General features: G+C 41.1%; 1 protein-coding gene across 1 annotated transcript in view; it reads right to left on the reverse strand.

Moving 5' to 3' along the window:
• PINX1 (PIN2 (TERF1) interacting telomerase inhibitor 1) overlaps positions 1 to 13,041 on the reverse strand; it is a gene marked incomplete at both ends in the record, with an annotated part of 63,813 nt that overhangs the window by 734 nt on the left and 50,038 nt on the right. The gene's annotated exons all lie outside the window — the stretch shown is intronic.

Consider the following 13,041-nt stretch of genomic DNA (forward strand, 5'->3'; position numbering starts at 1 on the left):
AAGTATAGACTTGGGCAGAAGTGAGAGGCAGTCCTTAATATAGAAGATGGCGTAAATTTAGGGAGAAGAGGTGACAGTACAGAAGGCAGCAAGAGAGTACAGAACAAGACAATTCTCTGTTCCTTTGCATTTCTTACTGTTTACCTACTCCTGTGCAGCTCATGCCTATTATGTATAACACTATCATACTCGGTGTATTACACTCACTTTGCAAAGGCACATGTCTCTACAAGATATAAAACAACATGAAAAATAATGCAGTACAATCTATTAGCCTGTGGCACAAAGGAAATCCCATGCCTGGAATACCTCTACAGCAAAGTGCAAGAACTTATGATATACGGGGCAATCCAGCATTGATGCATCTCTTCCATCTTATCTGATCTTTAGAAATGTTTGTTTCGTAGCTAGTTTACTGTCATTGTGTCCTAGATGTTGTTATTTAAACATGCTCCATTTGATCATACGTTATCAGATGGCAAAAACAACATCACAGGTTAGATCTTACAAGGCTTCTGCATACACAAAATAAATAGCTGCTGAACTCTAGCTGCAGGTGAGTATCTATAAAAAAGTCTCTTATCTAGAAAGTAAAGATAAAACAAAAAGCAAAGTATAGCTATGGAGCTGGATATTATGTATGGCATGAAGAGAACTGACTCTGAAAGAGCTGCAACAAATGCAACAACATGAAAATACATAACTTGTTAAATTATCTGTGACTTACAAAATAAACAAGCCCAAAAGGCAGCTGAAATTCAGACTTGTTTGCATGGATACTGAAGCACTCTGAAATAACCCTTTGTGGCATATCCTTTTGCTTGGCAAAAGTCACAGATGACTCTTGGAAATGCCCCAAATTTTACATTGTGGGTTTTTTTTAAAGCCTTGTACAAACTGCAGGTAAGCAAGCACACCCCTCTCGATGGCAAAAGCTGAGTAGGTAAGAATTGGGTAGAATCCCTACCACCATCTGGCCTACAACACGCTTCTTGAAGGGGCGGCAGTGGCACGGCTATTACAGTCAAACGCGGTGAGTATGACAGAGCTATTCCACTGTTTTTCCATTCAGAAATGCACAGACAGGTAAGAGCATCCACTCTACCCATGCCTCTCCTATGTGAACTGAAGTGACTATAAAATGCAACCAACTCGGAGCAGTAATATTTCACACCCACTTTCACTGGCATAAACTGATAGATAGGGTGAAGGCCAGCAGAAAACTGGGAGATAGAAAACCACTTATCTCAACACTTTATAGTTATTGCATGATGGTGTAGATAAGTGATCTGGCTCTCTTCAGGGCATCCTTAAACTTGCTAGCTGAAGTGAGGTTTATCAGGGCTTGTGAGTAAGGTTTTGCATGTCTGACTCCTTGTGCAACCATAACCTTTACTCACACGAGCAGGAATGCAAAAATTTGTGTCATTAGTGGTGCATTACGATACATCTGCTTTCAAGAGAGCCATTCCAGTGGAACGAAAGTAACGCTACACTTGAGATTCCAGTAATGTTTGTGTGGGCACTTATAAAAATTAGGTGCTTTTCTTGTAGGAATATCTTGTAGTGTACCTTCAAGTAAGTTTATGAAGTAACTAAAACTACCTGACTTCTGGCAAAGAGGTCTGCAAAGAGATGTTGAACACGGGGGAAAAAAAAGCATGTATCTACGTACATCTATACATATAGGTTACATTTGAAAGGGGAGCCGCAGTAGAAGTTTGACATGACAGAATCCACAGAGTAAATGGATTGTGCTACGTTTGTAGTCACTCTCTTTTTAATAAGCTATATCTCCCAACCCAAGCAAGCAGCGTTAGTGCGGATCAAAAATAGATGCCCTGCTAAAGCAGAGTTAAACAGCTCACTTTCTTTTCCTTTTCCTTCTACCCACAGCAGGATTTTGACACCTTGTATTGCAAAATGACAAACAGTCTCCCAGGTATTCTGCTGCAGATGCCAGCCAGAACAGTTTTCCTCCCCACCCCAATATGTAAAACGTACTTGCAACCAGAACACCAGTTACCCCCTGGCCAACCAGGAAAGGATTTTCTCATTCCCTTGGTGACTTCAAGTCCTGACAACTTAATTACTGTAATTGAAGGCAAATATGACTTGAACTCTACACATTTCTTTTATAAAATACATTAGACATAAAAAAAAAAATGTTCCTTTGGTTAAGCCGAGGAGTTCAGAAGGTAGGCATGATCCCAGAAAATAAGAACCTTGCTCAGAAACTCCTTTATTGATAAGAATTTTAATAACCATGGGCCACTGAACACAGAACTAACAGGGCATGGAGACAAGCAAAGAGGTGCCAACCCTAGAAAACCTCTCAGTTTAGGAAAAGCTTATGTGAAACCATAAATCACCTGAAAGGGCTGTTAAATGGCAGAAGCGTTCCCCCTCCCGTGATGTACCTGTCCTAGTAGCCATGGGAACACTGCTGAACTCTAAACATGGGTTTTCTCTAACCTCTCGACAGGAGACTCACCGTTTATGCACTTCCTCCCCTGCTTGGCCCAACACATGCATATAAAAGTTTCAAAGAAAAATAAGATACACATACTTAAATGTGTACTGTGTTGCGGCAACCTCTAAAAAGCAATTTGTTAAACAAGATAAAAGACAGAAGGAAACACTCCTGCTCCAAAGAACTGGTGATCAAGTAAAAGGAGAATGGCAATCGTGCTGGAACCAGTCGGAGGCCTGAAGATTGGGTTTTGGAGGAGATATGTTTGTCCACACTGTGAGTTCCAAAATTGCCAACAAAATTGGGCTGAGAAGGTAAAGTTAAAAGGAGTTGGGAATATTGGCCTCCAGGGAATTCGTAGGATGATCCCAAGCAAGAGACAAGGACTGCTTGAAACATGGTGTTAAACGTGGAATGATGAAGAGGAAATAATAGGAAAATTCAAGGAGAGGCTGGAAGTGCACAGGAAAAGATGAAGGTCAATTATAGCCAGAAGTCCCCTGTAAATATCATCTGCTTATGCAATTAGTTAAAGGTATGGAAAATTATTTGAAGCACATAAAGCACTCTAAATACCACTGTTGGGTTTTTTTTCTGCCTGCTTTCTTTAGGCACTTGAGACACACAATGCTGATTTAATCATTAAGTTAGTACACTAAACTTATAGAGTGAAAACCTGGTTCCCTTGAATCCTGCAGGATCAGGATTGCATCTCTAAGGCATCATACTCTCAGAGCACCTTTCAGCCACAATTGTTTAGTGAAGAAAAAAATAGGGGAGTATGGTCAATTATATAAACAATTCCCATCACATTGTGTAAACAGTTCGGCAACAGTAGAAGCCCAAAGTGGAAAGTATTTAGACACCTCATGAAATCAAGTGAGTTTGAAACCCAAGTATCTTTGGAGATTTAAGACCTTAGGTTGAAGAATTAAAGTCCCAAAAGAAAAACTGCATCCGCATGTCACTCTGGGAGGAAAAGTGAGATATAACCAACCAGCAAAGACAAAGGCTGCCAGTACATCAGCAACAGAAGCAGCTTGGATTAATTCAGTGAAGTTCCCCTCCTCCTCAGACCGCAAGTGTTTCTGTCTTAGCACCTACATCTTAGAATCAAAAAAAGGGGAATCAAAAAATTTACTATACAGTCACAGATCTGCCACATACAAACTACAATTACTTACATAATTTCACACACCTTTGCTTCCTTGTTTGCAAATGAGGGGGTAACTTATTCACAAGCAATTTTATTAGCTCAAGTTCACAAAAATGACACAAAAGGAAAAGCACAGAAGGGGTGAGCATAAAGGCAGAATAAAGCTAAACTATAATTTCAGTGATTCTCACTCAAATGACAGAAAATGGGCTAGATAAGTAAGTAGAGGGTAAACCTCCAGCTTGAGTTACAAGGCAATCACACGATCATTCATAGCTTTTAAATGCGACAACCCCTTTCTGCAGTCTGGCTGAACCACAGTGATTAGCTACTTTCTTGTTGAGAAACCATAACAATAAGATTAAGAATAATCCCGTTCCGTTTCTGCTACTTCAGATCCTCACTGCAGAGGTGCCTTGGTATGACCCCCATGCAGCGCACAAAACTCGACAGGCAAGAACTGAGGGCATCCCTGTATCTTTCTAACCCAGGTCTAGCTCTAATGGAGGGAAGCACAGCAGATTATTCATGAAGGGTCACTCTGGAGCTTTGCAGACTTTAAGGATGACAGAGTCTTGCTCTAAGGAGTTGACAACTTAAAGTTAACTATGAGCATAAACATTTGGATTGGGATCAAACAGGCAAGAGAGTGAACAAAGACTTGTAGCATGATGAGTTTAAGCAGGATTAAAATAAATACATGCATAAATAAGGCCATGTACCATCAGTTCTGAAGTCAATTCTGGCATAAGAACAGGTACCCAGGAGGCTCTAATGTTTTCAATTTACCCGATTAAGATTGGTATACTGCAGACAGCATCTTATGAAGAACTAATGATAACAGACTCCAATGCAGAAAGGGCTGATGCAGAGAGAAAAAGAGACAGTTTTCCTTGTGCTTACGAGGAAGAGGACAAGCAGATATAAATTACCAACATGACAAATCTATCAGTATATATGTAAAGCCTCGACAACCACTGGGAGTCTCAACCATTGAAAGCAACTCAGGCAACTATCAGGAAAGCGTTAGGTGGAGTTAGTCCTTGCTTGGAATGGAAAATGGAAGATCTGGACTCTACAAGCATCTTCCAGCCCCATAATGCTTTAAAAACTTAAAGAGAGACACAATTTGACCTCCTGGTAATAAAAGAGGGTTTAATGAAAGAGATGAAAAGCAGGAACACTAAACTTGGAAAGAAATGGTAAAAATTCAGGTCACTTGCAATTTCCTTCTTTTGTTGACCCTGATATCCTAATCACCAGGATACCTCACATAACCACAGCAAGGTTTAATTTTATTACTATTTATACTGAATGCCAATATAGCAAGGAATCCACTTATGGGAAATGGAATGAAGATCTGGAATGTCTAATACCTGGCTGGGCTGTATGACATGACAGCACTTTTTAAAAGGACAAGTTCCAATTACTATACAGAAGCCCCTTCCTTTTTGACTCCATTAAAATACATTCTGTGCTAGAATACATTGAAAAATCAGCTGCTATCTTGCAGTTGGATATTAACTAATTACTCCACATGAACTACCAGCTCTGTCTCTTACCCAGTAAAGACAAGGAGAGAAGTTAGGAAGTAACTAATGGAAAGGGGACACGGAAAAACCTTTTAAAAAAATCCAACTATTTTCTCCATGGAATTATGAAGATCCATTTCTGCTACACCTGCCTCCATCTGCAACTACAAAGGAAGGAGCAATCAGACTGCTCTCGTTGCAATTAAAAAGGCAAAGAAATTCTATTGTAATAAATACCTGTAGAATAATTCTGGTGTTAGTCACAGAATCATTAATTGGAAATGACCTCTGGAGGTCTTTAGTCTGGCCTCCAGCTTGGAGCAGGACTCCCACCAATGCTAGACCAGTTCGGCTTTTTGTGGCGGAGTCATGGAAACCTCCAAGGATGGAGGTTCCACAGTCTTTCTGGATACCTGTTCCGATGCAGCACCGTATCCTAGTGATATTACCGCAAAACAGCGCCTGTTTCATTCTACTATATAAATCTATACGTGCTTGGTTTTCAAATATATTTACATTGTATCTGCTGACTCCACTTTTTATTTTAAATTCTGTGGTGATGTGTTTCTATTAAAACTGCATCCAAATTCTCTCAGGCTGTCTTGTAATTTTATGTTATATTTTTGTCAAAAGCTCATCCCTCAGCAAGTGGCCAGTTTTAGCATTTTCATTTATTCTTATAATTCATACATTACTACCGCTAAAATAGAAAGCCATCATCTCACTTGCTGAAGGCAATCTGTAGGTATCCAAAATGCCATTTGCTTGTCATATAAACGCATTTTTAGTGTCGTATGACGTATGGGATCCCAGCCTGTTTCCGTCAATAAACGGGAGCCGTACAATAAGCTGTACTACTCAGCCGGGTTTTGCCTTCAGCCTGAAAACAACAGCGTAACAGGAAGCAACAGGGTTGCAAAAGTGCAACGGATTAAATTTTGGCCAGAGACTTGATTACAAAGATAGTCCTGGGGATTCATTCCAGCTGTCATTATCAGATCCCAGTCAGTCCTACAGGACTAACAGTTACAATATTCGCAGTTACAGCACCTGTATTTCTAATGTCAGCTTGGGAACCCTGATGCCGTGTCGCACAGAGCAGACAAACTTCCTCCTACTGTTCTTACACTTTTCAGGAAAAAAAAGGCATTCATTTAAGTTTTAGCAAACAAAGGCAGTGAGTAAAATCCACGAGCAGGAGGCAGCCTGTGAATGGCTAAGGGAGAATACACACAGCGAGAGAATGCGCAAGAGGTGCGGAAGACTGAAGGCACATAGGGAAAGAGTTAAAAAAAATCAGCACACTGCAAAGAAAAATCCTTTTCATATCTCGCAAGAGAGACACTTAGATATCCTTGTGACATCTCATTTCACTCTAGCTACACTGCTGAGGCCAGCAAAACCTTTCTTCCTTTGCATTTCCTTGCAAATTACATCTGTGCGTTAGACTGAATATAAACAAAACTAAAGGAAGAGATTTCCCCTAGGATCTCTCTATTGGCACAATACAGAGATCCAAACATAGTGACTTCATCTTCCCAGAAGCACCTAAATCAATTCTAACCGTCCTGTTCTCACCTTGAATAACAGAGGAAGTATGGTCCGGCAAAGCGAACACTGGACTGGGAAGGTCACGTTTCCCAAGTTCTCTTCCCTGCTAAAAAACAGAGCTGGTGGGAAACGCTGGAGGAGAAATTATTCCCTCCAGCTCTGGTACAGGCTATCAAAGCGCAAAACATGCCTTATCAACTATATGAAACTCGCAGCAGAGCTAAGAGTTTCATTAAGTGTTTGTAAAGTGCTTTGAGATCCTTCAAAGAGGTATCGCAGACCTGCAAGGCACTGTGCAAGTACTGAAATAACCCCGCTGTTCCCCTCGCCTGACAGTGGTACGTGGCTGCAACGCTTACCAGTGAACAGACACATCACAGTTTTCGTCTGTTCTGCAATATACCCGTATATCATCAAATCATCAAGAGACTTTCAAATACAGTATTGTAAAGGAATGGGTAGGACTATAATCATATCAGTGCAGACTGATCTTTTTGTCCTGTACCCATACTCTAAATGTCAATGCCTTCAAACGTCCAGGACAGTCATCCCAGTAGTGTAGGTATTGTTCACATGGCAGTAGTACTGCAAGGCACCCTCAGAAGCAATCCAAGTCTTCTTCACATAGCAGTTTACTACTGTCATGTCATTCCCCGGGCACTTTTCATTATCCCTTTGTAACGTGTGTGGAATAGGCAGCTGCTGTTAATCCTTTCTCATCAGGATTCAGAAGGCTGAACCCTTCTTGACTCTTGAGTTCAGGACTTCTTCTTATACCCCACAGATACAGAAGAAACTACATGGACTACATGAGAAGTAACAAGTGGGCTTGGCCAGCCAAATTGTGGATACAACCAAACGTATTAACGAGGGCTCTGAAGATTTAAGATGCTGAGATAAGCCACTGAGAGAAGGGATGCAATAAAAATCATTGGAAGTATCCAGAGGAAAAAAAGGCATTCTGAGAGCAAGCATAGCCCGCATCACAGCTTGGCTTCTGGCAGAGGAAACTACATGTACTTTGAAATGGGGAAGTAGGACCTGCCTATGTAAAACTTCACTTCTATTTCTTTTCTAATAATAAATGTAGAAAAATATCTGTGTATAAAGTAAGTACTTCTAGGAGCATTTAAAGCAGATAATTTAAATGGCCAAGTCTTTGCTCCTTTCCCCTTCCCCTTAGAAAATGCTTCTCAAAAGGAACATACACACTTGAAACTCTTCTGCTTCTTTGCTCTGACAGGGTAATATGCTAGAGAGCTGATCCACGTATCAAAATCAAGTCAGACCTCTGTGCAAGCGTACAGACGTTTCCTGTTTTTCAGCACAAGCAGTGGCTGAGGAGCTGCTGAGAAATACCTTGTGTCACTTTTTAGTCCGTCACTTAAGTGTGCCTTCATGATGACTTGGTTCCTTTTCTCTAAGCAGGTGTGAAGAAGTATTCGCAGCACAGGAAAATGAATCAGAACATTACAATTTGGAGCAGCATAAACCATAAATACCATCACAGTCCTCCTGCCTGAAACCGTGCAGACTAAAAGACAGATGCAGAAAAACAAGACAAACAGCAAGAATAAGAACTGAAATCTGAAATACAACTGCACGGATGTATACGCACATTTTTTTCTTCTCTCCCATCTATAAGGGTCTGAGGAAAAGAGTTTGTCTGAGGAGAGAGTTTTCTTTTCCAAGGAATATCACTTGTGCAATATACCTACAGTTCGTATGGACCTTATTCTTGTTTTCAAGAATTCACACAGTACAGCCCTGCAACTACAACCAAGCCAGGTACAATCTCCCTGCAGCCTTCTTTCATAAATTTCTGGATTTTTTCTTCATTGCTGCCTTCAGTTTTGGTGCTTCCTTGCACAACTATTCTGACAAGTCAACTCCTCAGATAATTCAAATTAGAACCCATCCTCTCCCCCAGCAAACCAACTCAACTCTTCTACACTATGCTTCATAATGCTACGCTGTTTTCAAACACAGACCTAAGTGCTTAACTAACCATATTGCCCGTGTCCTACCTTACCCTTTTACTCTGTGATATCTGTAACATCCTGCCCTTGTTCTGTCCATCATTTTATTGTAAGCTCTCTGGGGAAGCAATTAGCCCACATGTGAGCACTATATAACATAATTAACAAATAATAACCACTGAGAAATGTAGGCCAAAAAAGCAAACTTATCAGAGCAACATTTCTGCAGAGACTTGTATTGTTCTGTAGTCACTTGCAGTGTTAGCTTCCAAGTTCCTGGAGGCACGTATTATACTCCAAGCAGCAAAAACCAAAGGTGAACACTGTGCTTTAAAGAAAACAGAAGATGTTCTGACTTTATTTGGATTTAGCTTGCGATTTTTCCACATTCATTAACATTACCAGTAGTAAATATTTACACAGAACACTACAGTTAATAAATCCCCGAATTCAAGGTGAAAGGCTCATAATTTGGTTCTACATTAACTTTGGCAACAAGGGTATCAAAGAAAGAAAAGACAGGATGACTGTAACCACGAGCAAGATGCAACACAAACTTCGTAAGTGACATCATTTAGTATGGAAAAACTGCTTGAGGAGGCAAGGACAGAACATCCGTCCTTGGGTATTCATCCTCACACTCCACAACAGCTAGCAGGGAATGGCAGCAATTGTTGCTGTCCTAACAGGGGAAACATAAAAACTCCCTCTTGTTTCAGCAGGAAACAAAGTATTTCCCATTCCTGAGACCTCCTACTTTAGGACAGGTATTTCTGTAAAGAGCCCTGGGTATCCCTTCAATGCTGTCTCAATCCCCTTGATACTGAAAAATAAGTCTGGCTGTTAAGGTGCCAAAGCAATTAGACAAAGGTTTCTAATAGGCCTGAAGTAGACTTCCCACTTCATGGGGACCTGGGGAGCTAAGGAAGCATAAAGAAAGATGAAAGAAGGGAAGAAAAGGAGAAAGGATCCATTTGGAGTGTTTGCTGCGATGAAGAAAAATGGCACTTTCAATGTACAGAGAAGGAATAATGTTTAGGAAAGAAGAGGGAAAAAGTATGTGATTACATCTCCACATTTCTCATCCTTGAGTATGTTAGCAATGGTGACCCTACTCTGAAATACTGATTTTAGATCCAGCAATAGCTGATCTTGTCTTGAAACACCACATTAAGGTGATCCCTACTGAGAACATGACAGCAAACAGACTACTTCAACCACAAGGCAGGTGGAAAACCTACCATCAAGCAGCTGGCACTACTTTATGGGTAATCTTTGGAGACCAAAAGTTCCAGCATGACCTGTGCAGCCTTGTGGCCTGACCAAGACAGAGCACGTATGCTGCGACCTGGCTTTTCATGGTCAATTTGTGAAATCTGCAATCTTTGGCAGAACTTTAGCTCTATCAACCTGCAAAACAACTCATCTGCTTTAACCTATGCAAGCAAGCCATTTGAGCAGAGAATAGCTTAGATCAGCATGTGCACTAGGTACGTTACCAAGGCCTGCTTCAATGCCAAAGAAAACCTTAAATATCCAAGAAGAAGACAGGTCTTGTGCTTCAAAACTGATAGACAGCCGTAGGACATTGAGACAGTTTGTACCCTCACAGTCAGGGTCTTACCTCAGCTTTTCTGCTCAGAGGCAATCCAGCTCTGATCTCCCAAGCATTAAAGATGAAAACGTTTAGTTTATTTGTGTTTCACATCTGTACCTGTCCAGACTGCTCTTCGGTTTACATTACTTTCCTCCCCTGGGAGTAAAGAGCCTCACCTTCCACCTTCAAACCCCTCCTCAGACTTCATTTCCTTTGGCTTGCTTTCCATGGCTGACCTTTGTGTTTCTGCTCTGCTTTTCTTGCCTCCCTTTGATTTCTGCACCTTGCAAAGCATAGCCTTCATTTCACACCCTTTGCTGCTCCCCTTCCTCCTTATCTCTTTTTTTTTTTTTGCGATGGTTGCTTCTGTAATTTTGGCCTCGGTGAGTTTTAAAGACACACATGTCTTTCATTATGCTAAGTATTAGCTTTATGGTCCTGCATAAAGGTTTAGAGGTAATGTAAAAATGACAATGAGAAAATCCCCATGTCTGTAATTCCAAGTAGATTTCCTAGGATTTTATTATTAACACTTTATGTAATGCCCTAAGGGGAATGAAGTGCTCTATGGCTGCCCAGTGAACCACACAAAACACATAACCTGTGCCTCAAGGGACTTGCAGATTAAAGCTATGAGTGGGTACGAAACAATACAAATAATTGCCAGGTAGGCAATCCCGCAGGCAGCATGCGTGTTCTATGCCGGAACGTCTCCTGGCACAGGAGCTTTGAAAAAGGAATGGGAACGGGATGCTTATCACAGCTTAACGGCAAACTGCTCCAGGAATAACCAGCAAAATGAAGAGAAGACTCAGGAGGAAATGTCAGATTAAAGGAAGGACCAATTTATTCCCAATGTCTCATTTGTTCCTAATACTCTCCTGTCTACGGGTACAGGGTAAGCCACAGCTGCTGACTCTCGTCCCTCAGCCGTCTTGCGGGAAGCTGTTCTGTTGAGAGGGAAGTGGTGTTGGCTAAGGTCTCAAATCCTTAGTGGAAGGCTTGGAGTAGTTCACCTAGATGTCCAAAGTGTACTGCAGCGGAGAGAAACCAGATGCCAGACAGCACAGAAATTCTTGCTCTACGTTGAGCACTAAAAGTGTGTAGAAAAAAGAGGAAAAGAGACCCTTGTCCAACAGACCTGAGTGGCTTAGCATTTAGGAAGAGCACAGAAGCTCTAGAAGTTTTTGTTTACCTCCAATTAGACTTTAACAATCCACTCTTAAAAGCTGCTTTCTACTTTTGCTTTACCTCCTTTCAGTCAATCTTCCTACTACCCTGCTCTCCTTTCATTATTATTCCCTTCTGATCCCTTCTGCTACCTGCAAAAGCTGGGTGGTCCCTCCATCATGAGCAGAGCTCCACCAGCAAGTCAGCCAGTCTCAAATCTCAGCAGTGACTCAGCAACGCCAGCTCAGTTTTATTTCTTCCCTTCATTACCCCACACTTAATGCCATAAGAAAAGCGGGGGGCGGGGGTGGAGCCACGGAGTTTTTAAAGAAGTCATTCCAAGCACAGATGAAGGTCACAGCTACTCCAAGATTTGAGCTACGTTTTTCATTTAAAAAAGGATAGTTGTAATAACTTTAAGCAAAGCAACTTGGCTTCCTGTGGTTTTGCATCTTGTGGCTGGATGACCCCATATCTAATGAAGTGCAAGTTCTGATAGAAGCTGTTCCTGTGGTTACAGCATTCATAACGGCTTTCCTCTATGTGGATTCTCTGATGTCTGATAATACAGTTGAGCCCAGCTGGGAAAACAATTTGACTTTCCTCTTTATGCGATTATTTATTTTCACAAAGAGTAGGAACTTAATATTTGTAAGGCTGCTGGCAGCCTATGTAATGTGGTTGAAATCAGTAAGAGAGGATGGAATAGACAAGTGGAATAATCATATATGCTTAACTGACCTGGAAACCAGGCTTAAAATGAGGTAGCACTTGAAGTAGTTAAAATGAAGCAAAAGAAATTTAGTGTTGATAAATATAAAGCAATGCACTTGGGTGAAAGATAACCTAACATTAAATAGCAGAAAAATTAGGAAGTCAGGACATATTGCAGCAGTCCATGCAGCCTGCTACTGCTACTGACAGTTCTGCGCGTCTAAAATGTGGCATACATTACTAGTTGGACAACTTTAAAAGCAGCATGCCACACAGATACAGGTTAAAAAGAAAATCCATGTCATGCTGATTAAAGAAGTCCAAAGTCCCCAACAGTAAAGTGTGCCATCACTGATTATCATTAATGCATATTCGTACTACCTTTAAACCAGTTTCTCAGACATAACTCCTTCATGAGAACATTTGTGCTAAAAGGTAGGTGTTGATTTAAGGTGGAAGTGAGGCCCAATAAGAAACAGGAAAACAATAATGACAGCATAAACCATCACTAAAGACGATTTGGAGTAACTGGCTGATTTTGTGCTGAAGCAGATGAGAAGCAGTCACAGAGTCTGTTCTACCACCTCTGCTGCAGAGGAAATCACCTCTGGAAAAGGGGCAATGACATACCCCTGTTATGAAGTGGAAGTGGTGAGGGTAAGGTGCAGATGGCAACCATTAACATGACTATTTTTGCAGCAATCAACACCTCTCAAAGAAAAAAAGAATCCATGCTAAGTCATAGGTGGTAAGAAGCCAACACATCACTAAAGAGGAGGAATTGTTCAATTATTATTCTGGATATGAGCATTGCAAATGCAGGAACTAACATCCATGTTACAACCTGTTATCAACCGCAGCATGTTGAA

Source organism: Phaethon aethereus (genome assembly GCF_964289735.1).
Source record: "Phaethon aethereus genome assembly, chromosome: 3".
NCBI classification, from domain to species: domain Eukaryota; kingdom Metazoa; phylum Chordata; class Aves; order Phaethontiformes; family Phaethontidae; genus Phaethon; species Phaethon aethereus.